The sequence below is a fragment of the Crocuta crocuta genome, unplaced genomic scaffold (genome assembly GCF_008692635.1).
Source record: "Crocuta crocuta isolate KB4526 unplaced genomic scaffold, BGI_CrCroc_1.0 scaffold784, whole genome shotgun sequence".
NCBI lineage: Eukaryota > Metazoa > Chordata > Mammalia > Carnivora > Hyaenidae > Crocuta > Crocuta crocuta.
This window is the reverse complement of record NW_027527953.1, coordinates 184,387-197,814: the sequence shown is the minus strand read 5'-3', so window position 1 is coordinate 197,814 and position 13,428 is coordinate 184,387. Positions and strand designations below refer to the sequence as shown.

At 36.8% G+C, this 13,428-nt stretch overlaps 1 pseudogene; it reads left to right on the top strand.

Annotated features, from left to right (window-relative positions):
- Nucleotides 1–13,428, top strand: part of LOC144222035 (uncharacterized) — a 137,372-nt pseudogene that overhangs the window by 87,992 nt on the left and 35,952 nt on the right.

Sequence of the window (13,428 nt, the reverse complement as noted above, 5' to 3'; positions counted from 1 at the left end):
TCTTACTCACATAATAATTAAATTTTTGAATCAGTATTTAAATTGAGATTTGTCTGATTCCAAAACTGCTCCCTTTTCACTTTTCTGCACACTCTAATATTCATTTTGGCAAGAGCTCAGAAAAGTAAAGAGGATCCGACTTTCGCTTAGGTCATGATCTCGTGATTCGTGGGTTCGGGCCCCGCATCAGGCTTTATGCTGACTGCCAGCTCAGNCTAGTACACATTCTTAATTACTATGCTATTTTTGATAAGAGGCATACCATATATCCTGACCTAACTTTGGGCAAAGTCATAATGTCCAGAGTTCTTCATCAAACTAGGATATAATTACCCATGTTATATTCATATTTTAAATTTATTGTATTGTTTTTGGTCCTAACACTCCATGAGAAGATACTGCAGTACCTAATGAAGAGAAGTAGACAGAATTTTGCTCTTGGATAATGTCACTTGGCAAAGAGCTATCTCCTGAAGCACAGGGGCCTGATTTGAAGTGCACTATGTGGCCTGAGCCCAAGGTAATATTGTGGACTCTCCACCACTTTATGCCTCGTGGTCACAGATAAACTCACCAGCTTCTTCTGAACTGGTTCATTTTCTGTAACCTTCCCTAGCATGCTTTTTCAATCATCATGGAGCTCCCCCTAAACAAGCAATCTTTTGCTTTCCTCTTGGATACTTCAGGAAAGAAATGCAGTAATTAATTGCATATATTTGTTCTTAAACTTGTCATATGCCTGAGGGGTTTTAAGTACTGTTTGGTTCTCTAGAAATCCAATTCACAAAAAGAGAGAGAGAGAGAGAGAAAAGAGAAAAGATCAAACCTCTTGCTGTATTAACGGAGCACCATGTTACCCATAATTACACTAGCTGTAGAAAGGTCAGGGTTTGAAATGGTGCCAACAGATTATCCACTCCTACTCACACACTACTCGTTTACAACACTGCTATGAAAGAAGAAGAAAGGTCTGACAGCTGTGTCCTAAGTGTGATATGTTCCATCAGACCTTTCCAACTAAGGAATTCTTCCTCAGAATTCCTCTAATCTGATACTCTCTAATCTGAGGAGTGACCAAAACAGGTATAAGGTGACGAGGAAAGGCACCCTGCCTCTCTCTGGCTAATAGCTTTCTAGATGCAAGAGTGGGAAAACTATGGCCTGTGGGCCAAACCCAGACTGCCAATCTGTTTTTGTAAATAAAGCTTTATTGGAACACAGCCACACTTATTCACTTAGAGATTGACTCTGCTTTGCCATTACAGTAGCAGAATCGAGTTGTGGTGTCAGAGAACACATAGCCCACAAAGCCAAAACTGTTTACTATGTGGTTCTTTACAGAAAGTTTGTCAACTCTTGGTCTATGGTCATAGTTAACATGTAAAGTGTCAATGAACACAAAATTAACCCATACAAATTTCCATCAGGTGCCTTCCTCCACCCTCTTGTAGTTCTCTATCCATCTTTACTGGAGATCTCAGAAGGCAGATGTCCTACAAAACCTAAAGTGAAGTTCAATATCACTCATCATCAGAGAAATAAAAATCAAAACCACAATGAAGTACCACCTCGCATCTGCCATACTGGCAAAAATGAACAACTCAGGACAAAACCAATGTTGGTGAGGATGCAGACAAAGGTGGGAATTGTTGGTGGGAATGCAACAGTATGGAATTTTCTCAAAAAATTAAAAATAGAACTACCCTATGACCCAGGAATTGCACTAGTATTTATCCAAAGGATACAAAAATGCTGATTTGAAGGGACACATACACTCCAATGTTTACAGTGTTATCAACAATAGCCAAATTATGGAAAGAGCCCAAATATCCATCAGCTGATGAATGGATGAAGATGCGGTATATATACACAATGGAATACTACTTGGCTATCAAACAGAATGAAATCCTTCCATTTGCAACAATGTGGATGGAACTAGAGGGTATAATGCTAAAAGAAATAAGTGAGTCAGAGAAAGACAAACAGCATATGATTCCACTTATATGTGGAATTTAAGAAACACAACAGATGAACATGAGAGAAGGGTAGAAAAATAAGATAAACACAGAGAGGGAGGCAAACCATAAGAGACTCTTAAATACAGAGAACAAACTGAGGGTTGCTAGCAGGATGTTGGGTGGGGAGATGGGCTAGATGAGTGATGGGCATTAAGGAGGGCACTTGTTGGGATGAGCATATAAGTGATGAGTCACTAAATTCTACTCCTGAAACCATTACTGCCCTGTGTGTTAACTAACTTGAATTTAAATAAATTGCTTTTTAAAAAAACAAAGTGAAGCTTTTAAGGAACTTATTATTTCAGTAAATGGAAAAAAGGATAGAATAGAAATTTTTTAAAAATCCTCTAGAATATAGAACACTTATGTGGTAAGGCTGACCCAAAAAGAGGGAAGAGTTAGACAAGTTTAAGTTAGCATGAGGACACTTAGGACCTTGGAAGAGAGGACTTTTTGGAGCATGACAGGTTTCCTACTGCTTCTTTATTTTGAAATCTTTACTAGAAACTTCCTGACTCACACACAGCAAATAGGAAGTAATTAACTCTTCTCTAGTCCCTATATTCATTCATTCATTCATTCATTCATTCATTCATTATACACTTTTGAGCCAGGTACTAGAATGGATGTTGAGAATGCAACAGTGAATAATCAGAACTTGGTTTCTCTTCTCATGGAAACTATAGTTTAGTGGGGGGAAAACAGGAATTAAATATATACTCACAAGAAGTTACAATTCTGAGAAGCACCACAAAAGAAAACCACAGGATACTCTGCAAGTATATATCAAGAAATCCTAATCTAGAATGGAGGGGTGAGGTGTAGGGAATCAATACTGGCCACATAGATAAAGGACATTTAAACTAAGACCTGAACGGTGGATAGCAGTTTGTATGAATTGCTCTTTTTCCAATTCCCACTCTTCCCTGGGGATAAGAACTTAGCATCTTCAAAGTATTGAAAGAAAAGAGATTCCTTAACAAAAGCAATAGAGAATCATTGGGTTGAATACCTAGGTAGGGTCCAAATCACACTAGACCTTGAATGCTCCAGGAGTTTATTACAATAATAATTATTTATTTATAAGCAATTTATAAGCAATGGGGCATCATGATTGCACTTACAGTTTTATTCTATGACTCCAGGAAGAAAGTAGAGAATAGATGAAAGGGCGGAAGGCCAAACTTCACATGGGCAAAGTCTTAAGGGGCTCTTGGGATAGTTTCTTTCTCCCCTCACTTCTATTCAATTTTTTTCTTCTTCCATACTCCCTACTTTTCTGCTTACTTTCCCTTTTTCCTTGCATTCCTCTACTCTAAATGGTCCATTGCCCTTGGATTTCAGCTCTCAAGCTTATGCTATTAGTTTTACTGCTTAGCAATCAAATCAGCTCTCATGGACTGGCTGAGGAAGCCAGACACCACTTAAAGTGTCGGAACATAGGTTGCGTGCCAGGTTTAGGTTTGTCTGTAAGGGCAAATACCTTTTGTTTGGAAGTTGGAAAACATCTGTGCTACAGGTACAGGCTCAGTGGGTGCCTGATGCTTGTTTACCTCTAGATTACAGTGGACTCTGCCTTGACTTACAAATAGAACAGCAACACATAGGTGTACCTCAAGGTCAACGAATGAAGGGTGTGTGTGTTTGTACACGTGCACACTCTAGGCTTCCCCCTATTTCCAACTGAACTGGAACACTCAATCCTTTGTCCATCATTGAACACCCACAGCCTGGGCCCTCTGACTTTCTCCTCCCCTACTTCTTTTCTTCCTTCCTTGTTTGTTATTTCATTTCATTGCATTTCTCTCATTAAGGAACAAGATGTTTTATCTTCAGCTGAAGATTGTGTCATCAGCAAAGCAGATGAGGACAGTATCTTTTGTTACAAGGGCCCTTCCACGCATAGCTGTAAACTCATCATATTCTCGAAAAACTACTTAGGCTACATGGGAGGCTGGCTGTTGCAAACATTTACAAACACAGACTAGACTACTGTGATTCAATGGCAGTAGCGCATATACCCCATACATCAGTACATACATCACTGTAAAGTGTAGCCCTTAGAGCTCTTATGTCACAGTAACCATAGCTTAAATAATATTATGATGGAAATTGTTGTTTAACAAATATTTCTAAGTCTTGAATGATGGCCCACTTATTTCAAGCTATATACATTTATATAACATTCATTTCCTACTACCTAGAAAATAAGAGCCGGGGTAATCCTAATCTATTAGGATTAAGCTCTCCACATCTCTGGGGTCTCTTACTTTATCAGGCCTTCCTCCTCTTCTCTCCTCTGATGTTTGGTGATAAGTCCCATGGTCACAGTGAAAAGGAAGGGAATATACAACCATGAAACAGCCTCTGCCTTGCCCTGATGTTTCTGAGGGATATCCAGTCGAGGTAATCAATTTCCAACTGAGATATTTAGGTGGCCCACAAGGCAAGAGAGCCCCCCAGTTGATATATATCAGTCCTTAACCCACCTGAGTTCTGGTCAAGCAAGGACCTAGAGCTGCTGCTGACTCTACGTCTGTGTCCATGGTAAAGCCGTCACCACACTGAGAAATGAAGCCTCAACTACATTCTTCTCTGGTGGTGCCTCCAATTTCAGTTTCATTTCAGCTGCTGTCTCCAACTACTAGACCCCTTCAGGTGTTGCATATTTTCACTAGCCTCTGGCCCTTTTACCAGTCCACAGATTCAATTTATTCAATTGAAGACAGGTGTCTCCTTAAAGGGTGAAACGTGTCTGATAATCATTAAAAGCAGTGTTTCTCACTTCAATGTGCATAAGTATCACCAGGGAATCTTATTTTTGTTGTTGGGTGGAGGAAGATCTTAACACACAGATTGTAATATAGAAAGCTGAGGAGGGGCCTGAGAGTCCCCATTTCTAATATGCTCCTACATAATGCTGATGATCCTGGTCTATGGGAAGATTAATATCTAATATGCAGGTTTGTGTATTAAATAAGCCAACCAAGTGAAAGTGCCTAGTAACAAAATGAAGGGAATCAATGTATTTTTGTATCCTTACTTTGGGAACTGCTATGAGATTTCCATATATGATCTAACTTAAAACCTCACAGTGACATTATTAGAAAGCAAATATTAGTCCCATTTTCACAATAAGAACAAAGGGTTAATATAATATATGTACTTTGAGGTTCAAAAGCTACAAATGTTTCTGATACAATACTTTATTTATTTATGTATTTATGTATTTATATTATCTTTTAAAAAATGTTTCATTTTAATTCCAGTATAGTTAACATAGTGTTGCATTAGTTTCAAGTGCACAGTACAGTAATTCAACAGTTCTATACATTACTCAGTGCTCATCATGATAAATGCACTCTTAATCCTCTTCACATATTTCAACCATTCCCCTACTCATCTCCCCTCTGGTAACCATCAGTCTGTTCTCTAGTTAACAGTTTGTATTTTGGTTTGTCTCTTTTGTTCTTAACCATTACATCATACTACCTCTACACTTATTAAGAAAATAGGCCAGGAGCACCTGGGTGGCTCAGTCGGTTAAGTGTCTGATTCTGATTTCGGCTCAGGTCATGATATCATGATTCGTGAGATCAAGCCCCATGTCCAGCTCTGACAGCACAGAGCCTGCTTGGGATTCTCTCTCTCCCTCTCTCTCTGCCCCTCTACTCCCCACCCCAAAGTAAATAAATATTAAAAAAAGAAAATAGGCCAAGGAAAAAAGTACTTGGCAAGGTAAAACTAGTCATTTTGACACAAGTTTATAGCTGTATAATTGCAGGTGTTCAGAAGAGGTTACTTACTGGAGTTTGGTGTATTGGCACTTGATTATCAGAAAACTGGCCAGACAAGATTACTCTCAATAACTAAAACTCTATAATGCTATATTTTGTAATGGTGCAATTTCAGGTAACAAATATTTATAATTCTTCTGGAATGAAAATGGGCACAAGAAGTCAAATGGCATTCAAATTTCAGCTTTATATATGATCAAACTACATTTGAAACCTGGATTTAATTCTAAAGCTAAAATTGGGCTTCTTAGATACTCAATACTCCCAATCTTAAGATAATGGTCCCCACTAAAGGATAGCCATGATTTATCAATACAGATGGATAAGTTAGAAAAGAGAGAGAGCAAAACAATAGTTGAAAGCCACTAGAACTGATCTGTTTATTCCATAAAACCTACAAGCACTTATGAAATTCACCTTGTTTGAGCAGAGAGAGTCCAAGGAGAAGGAAAGAGAAAGACAGAGGCAGAGAGAGATTGAGATAAGCCTGCCTTGCCTTTTAAATACATTTATTCTGTCTTCTAGTTAAAACTCTTGGGGAGTCCTTGAGAAAGAGTATAAAAGAGAAACCAGAAATATTCTCTCCAAAATAACTCTCCATATCCTCCCTGCAAAAAGAAGTAGCAGTCCCCTTATATAAAGTACTGTGCAGCAATCATGGGATCAGTGAAAAAGTCTCCTATCCCCAGATAATGATAAATATGTACTTTCTTAACTTGGCAGCAAAGAGTTGGGGTTAAAACGTATGGGCTCCACTTAAATTGCAAGTGCTTGAATTCTAGCTTTGCTAATTATTCTGGAATACTGAGAAAGTCACTTATTCTCTGTATGTCAATTTGCCCTTATGTAAAATGGTAATAACAAGAAAAGATTTTGGGAAGTGTTGGCAGCAGCAAAATAGCTCTTGAGTCTCCCTGATTCCTCTAATAAAACCACACAGAAAAATGAGATACCAAAGTTAAAACTCATGAGCAACAGAGGCACCTGGCTGGTTTAGTCAGTAAAGCATGTGACTCTTCATCTCGAGGGTCAGGAGTTCAAGCCCCATGTTGGGGGTAGAGATCACATTACAAAGTTAAAAAAAAAAAGTAACTTCTTAAAACTCATAAGCAACATTTATAACAGGAGAAAGTGATAAGGCACCCTCACAATCTCCAAACACCAGCAGATCAGCAGGACAAATGTCAGTATGGCAAGACCAGCATGATATCAGGAGGTGTGTAGAATAAAATAGAGGGAAGCAACAGATCTGATGGACCTTAGAACAGAAGAGTCCCAACCAGGCCTGAAAGTGTTCACTGGAAACAGAGCAGACTAAATTGAGAACAGCACCTGAAACTGGATGGGGAATAGAAGAAAGGACAGAAAGATGTAATATAAAAGAGGTTACGTAAAAACCTTATAGTACTGAATTGGAATTGGAGGTATACAAATGAACTCAAGAAGTTTTCTTCTTCCTCTCCTCTTCCTTCCTTCCTTCATCTTTATCTCTTTCTTCCTTCTTTTTCCTTCGTTTATATCTTCCTTCCTTCCTTCTTTCTTTCCTTCTGTCTGTCTGTCCGTCCTTCCTTTCTTTCTATGTACCTACCTACACACCTACCTACCTATCAATCATTTTTCTATCTTCACCAGCTTTATACATAGAAAAGGCCTAGAAAAATTGAATAAACAAGTAGTAATAAGTTGTCTAACACCCAGATTGTGGACTTAAAATACAGGGTTCCATCGAAAGATACTGCAGCATCTAAGATTCTAGATCAGCCACATCTAATCATATAAGATAGTGAAAATGCTATCCAAAACTATTAGCATGATGTTAAAAGAACTCATGGGCCAATTTGAAAAAGATCTTACTGACTGAATATGGGAAAGTTTGAGATTCAAGATGGATTTCAATAGGGGGGTAATGTCAGCAAATTGGCAGAGTACATAACTCCAAGCTGCCTCTACTAAAGAAACATCACAAAACAACCAGATATTGTCAAAACCAACTTTGTTAGAATGGTGTAAAACAAAGATTTAGAGCAACCAACTGACCCTGACTCAAATAAAGAGGGCAACTTGGAAAAAGTAGGATATTTTATGGAATTTTTATTAGCCCTTGACTCATTCCCTCCCCAGCACATTGTGGCAGTCTTCAAAACTGAAATCTGAATTCCTAGTGTAGGACTCTGCTCCCTGGATCCAAAGGGAGTAGAATAGACCTTATTCACAAATTATTGTGTATGTCCTACCTGGAGGAAACCTGAAAAATAAATATAAGGCAATTATCTCAGTTTCATCTAACTCAGAAGTCAGGAAGTGGTAGGCTTTACTCAAAAATGTTGCAAACTAAAATATCAACCCACAGATGCCTGGAGACAAAATATACAATATGCCATCTAAGGTCCAGTACACAAAACTGGAGAGTTTCTTTGGGAAATTAATACATTTATAAGGACCTATATATACACAGAAATTTAGAAAGCCACATGCATATAAATAGTAGAGACCCAAGAAGACCAAGCTTTCAACTAAGGCTGATCCCTAAGTTCAATTCGACCCTGAAGCACTGTTGCTATACACAGAGCAAATCTTCAAAGACTGGGAGAAGTGTTTTGTGTTTGTGTGGGGGACTGTTTGTTTTTTTATTCCTCATATATTTTTAGGTCCTGGCACTCAAAGAAATTTATGTGACAATATAAATTCATACAATGGAATATTAATCAACCATGAAAAAAGATTGAAAACTTGTCCTTTGTGAAAACATGGATGAGGGTATTATGCTAAGTGAAATAATTCAGAAAGTGAAAGGCAAATACTGTATGATTTCACTCATGTGTGGAGTCTAAAAACAACAACAACAGCAATACAAATGAACAAACAATTCAGAAACACATTCATAAATACAGAGAGAAAATGGTGTTGCCAGAGGTAAGAATGGTAGGGGAATGAGGAAAATGGGTGAGAAGGAGTAAGAGGTATAGGCTTCCAGTTATGAAATGAATAAGCTATGGGGATGAAAGGTACAGCATAGGGAATATAGTCAATGATATTGTAATAGTGTCATATGGTGACACCTGGTACTACACTTGCGGTGAACATAGGATAATATGTATAGACAAGATAAATTGCTATGTTGTACACCTGAAACTAATGTAACATTGTACGTCAATTATACTTCAACAACAACAAAAATCCTACTTGAACACATACTAAGGAAGAAAAAAATAGTGATTACATACAACGATGAATATTATATCTACAAAAAATAGTTTAAGAATGTCACTAAAAAGAAAAAGAACTACTACAGCCCTCAACAACCACAACAAAAAAGCAAACCTTAGGGGAAGGAAAGTATTTGACTTCCAGAGTTACTACATTATAATATTCAAGTTTCCCATTTGCAACAACAAATTAAAAGGTATACAAACAAATAGGAAAGTATGTCCAATTCAAACAAACAACAAAGTAACAGAAACCATATCTGAGGAAGTCCAGACATTAGAGTTCCTAGAAAAACCTTTTAAAACAACTACCTTAAATATGCTCAAAGAGCTAAATAAAACATGAAAAAAAACTAAAGGAAACAAGGAAGACAAAATATGAACAAAATGAGAACATCTGTACAGGGATAGAGATTACAAAAATAAACTAAACAAAGATTCTGGAGTAGAAAAGTAACATCTGAAAAGATAACTGAAATGAAAATTTCAGAAAGGCTCAACAGAAGAATTGAGCAGACAGAAGAAAGAAGCAAAGAACTTGGAGAAAGGACAATTGAAATTATAGAATCTGAGAAAGAGAACCAAAAAAGAATAAGGAAAAGTGAACCAAGACTAAGGGACCTGTAGAACACCATCAAACAGAACAACGCATAAATCATGAGAGTNNATACAGGAAAAACAAAACAAAACAAAACAAAAACAACAAAAGAAAGAATATATGAAGAAATAATGGACAAAAAGTTCCCAAATTTCATGAGAGATATGGGTCTGCAAACCCAGGCATGTCAACGAACTTCAAGTAGGATAAAGTCAAAGAGACTCACACCAATATATTACAATCCAACTGCTAAAGGCCAAAGAAACAAAGGTGAATCTTGAAAGCAGCAAGAAAGAAGTGGCTCATCACACACAAGAGATTCTCCATAAGAGAACAGTCTATTTCTCATGTGAAATCATGGAGGCAGAAGACAGAGGATGACATATTTAATATGCAGAAAGACAAAAAAATGTCAGCCAAGAATTATACATCTGGCAAAACTGTCCTTCAAAAATGAAGGAGAAAATAGGGGTGCCTGGTTAGCTCAGTCACTAGAGCAGGCGATTCTTGATCTCAGGGTCATGAGTTTGAGCCCCACACTGGGGTAGAGATTACTTAAATANCCAAGAAATGTGCTCTACAAGAAATACTAAAGGGATTCCTTTAGGTTGAAAAGAAGGGATGCTAGATGGTAAATCAAAGCTGCATGAAGAAACAGAACTACAAAGGTTAATACATGGGCGAATATGAGTCAGCATTATTGTATTTTGAGGTTGTAAGTCCATTATATCCTAGAGGATTTAAAAGCATAAGCAAAAAATAATTACGAATCTATTTTATCATGTACATTATATATAAAGAAGCGATTTGTGACAACATAAAGGTTGAAGCTAGGTTGTTTTTAATTCAAACTAAATTGCTATAAATTTAGGATGTTCAATATAATCTCATTGGTAACCACAAATTATGTTAAAAGTATACATACAAAAAATACATATATATATAAGGATACACAATAAAACATATGAATGAAACACCAGAAAGGCAGTAAGGAAGGATATGACTAACAATGATAAATGAGACATGCACAAAACAAATAGTTAAATGGCAGAAGTACATCTGTTCTTATCACTAATTACTCTAAATGTAAATGGTTTAAACTCTAAAAACAGAGAGTAAGAGAATGAAAAAAAGAATCCATTATTCAACTATGTACTGTCTACAAGAGTTCTAAAGACATAAATATCTTGAAAGTGAAAGAATGAAAAAAGACTTTGCATGTAAATAGTAACCAAAAGAAAGAGTACAGGGTGCCTATACTAATATCAGACAAATAGACTTCAAGTCTAAAACTGTTCTAAGAGGGACACCTGGGTGGCCCAGTCAGTTAAGCCTCTGACTTCGGCTCAGGTCATGATTGTGGGTTCAAGCCCTGTGTTGGGTTCTGTGCTGACAGCTCAGAGCCTGAAGCCTACTTCAGATTCTGTTACTCCCCGTCTCTCTGCCCTTCCCCCTCTCATGCTCTGTCTCAAAAATAAATAAGACATTAAAAATAAATAAACTGTTATAAGAGACAAAGAAAGACATCACATATTTATAAAAGCCTCAATTCATTAAGAAGATATAACCATTGTAGTAGATATGTACCAAAGAAGAGCACCAAAATATACAAAGAATTGAAATAAAAAATAGATAGTTGTACAATAATATTAGAGACTTTAATACACCACATATAATAATAGAACGACAAGACCGAGAAGAATAAGGAAATAGAGGACTTGAAAAACACTATAAACCAACGACATGTATTAATCACATAAAAAACATCCTATCCCAGGGACGCCTGGGTGGCTCACTCAGTTAAGCATTTGACTCTTGATTTTGGTTCAGGTCATGATCTCTCGATTTGTAGGTTCGAGCCCTGTCAGCACAGATTCTACTTGATTCTCTCTCTCTGCTCCCTTCCCTGCTCACTCTGTCTCTCTCTCTCTTAAAATTAACAAAAAGAAAGAAAGAAAGAAAGAAACATGCTATCGCAGCCACAGTAGAATACACATTCTTCTAAAGTCCACCTGGAACATTCTGTAGGATAGACCCTCTGATAAGCGACAAGCCTCAATAGATTTAAGACTGAAATCATGGGGCGCCTAGGTGGCTTAGTCGGTTAAGCATCCGACTTTCGCTTAGGTCATGATCTCGCGGTTCATGCGTTCGAGCCCTGCGTCGGGCTCTGTGCTGACTGCTGGCTCACAGCCTGGAGCCTATTTCAAAGTCTGTGTCTCCCTCTCTCTCTGACCCTCCCCTGCTCACGCTGTCTCTCTCTCTCTCTCTCTCCTAGAAAGAAATAAAAATATTTAAAAAAAAAGACTGAAATCATAAAAAGTATCTTTTCTGACCACAATGGAATGAAGCCAAATCAATAACAGAAGGACAACTGGCAAATTCACTGATATATGAAAAATAAATGAAACATTCTTAAACAATTAGTGGGTCAAAGGAGAAATCACAAGGGATATTAGATGATACTTAGGGAGAAACCAGCATGAAAACACAATGTATCAAAAGTTATGGAATACAGCAAAGACAGTGTTCAGAGGGAAACTTATAGCTGTAAATGCTGTCGTTAAAACTGAAGTATCCTAAATAGATGAAGAACTAGATAAACTTAAGGAAGTAAAAAAAAATGTAGAACAATTTAAAACTAAAGCTAGCAGAGGAAAAGAATAATAAAAATTAGAGCAGAAATAAATAGAATTGAGAATAGAAAAATATAGAGGTTCTCAATACAAAAGTTAGTGCTTTGAAAAAATCAGCAAAATTGACAAACTTTGAACTAGACTGACAAAAAAAAAGATAACACATAATTAGAATCAGAAATGAAAGTAGAAAAAAATTTTATTTCCAACCATACAAACTAAAAAGGAGTGTAAGAGAATACTGTAAATAATTATAAACCAAAATTAGATATTCTGCATGAAATGAACCAATTTCCAAAAACACAAAAATTAACTAAATTGATGCAAGAAGAAATACAAAACAAACCAGTTCTTTAAAGAGAGATTGAATCAATAATTGAAAATCTCCCAGCAAAGAAAAGAACTGCACCAGATGGTTTCATGGGTAATTTTCACCAAATATTTAAAAAGAAACACAACCACTTAGTAATTCATTTTATGATACTAAAGCCAGAAAAAGACATCACACACACACACAAAGGTACAGACCAACATTCCCAGTGAATAGAGATGCAAAAATCCTCAAAATACCAGCACAGTGATTCTAACAGATTACACATCACCAAATAGGATTTCTCACAGGAATACAAGGGTGGTTCAACATAAGAAAATCAATGTAATACACTACATTATACAACAAAGAAAAAACCCACAATTTTTTCAATTGATTAAAAAACCCAAACGTTTGATTGACATAATCCAACACCGGCATTAAAACAAAACAAAACAAAACACAACACATAACACTAGAAAGTACATAGTGATGATGTGAAATGCCCACTACATTGAATTGTACACTTAAAAATGCTTAAAATTATGAACCTTATGTGATACATACATAATCTCAAAAATTTCAAAAAGAAGATTACAATGATTTGAATATTAAATATGTTAAATCTATGAGTACATAATGATATTAAATAATAAGTAAATTGTTCACCTGTGGAAGTTCACCTTTCTTTATATCAAAATGCGTAGGGGTACCTGGGTAGCTCGGTGGGTTAAGCATCAGACTCTTGATTTCAGCTCAGGATGGGATCTCACAGTTCATGGGACCAAGCCCCACTTTGGCCTCAGGATGACAGAATGGAGCCTGGTTGGGATTCTCTCTCTCTCTCTCTCTCTCTCTCTCTC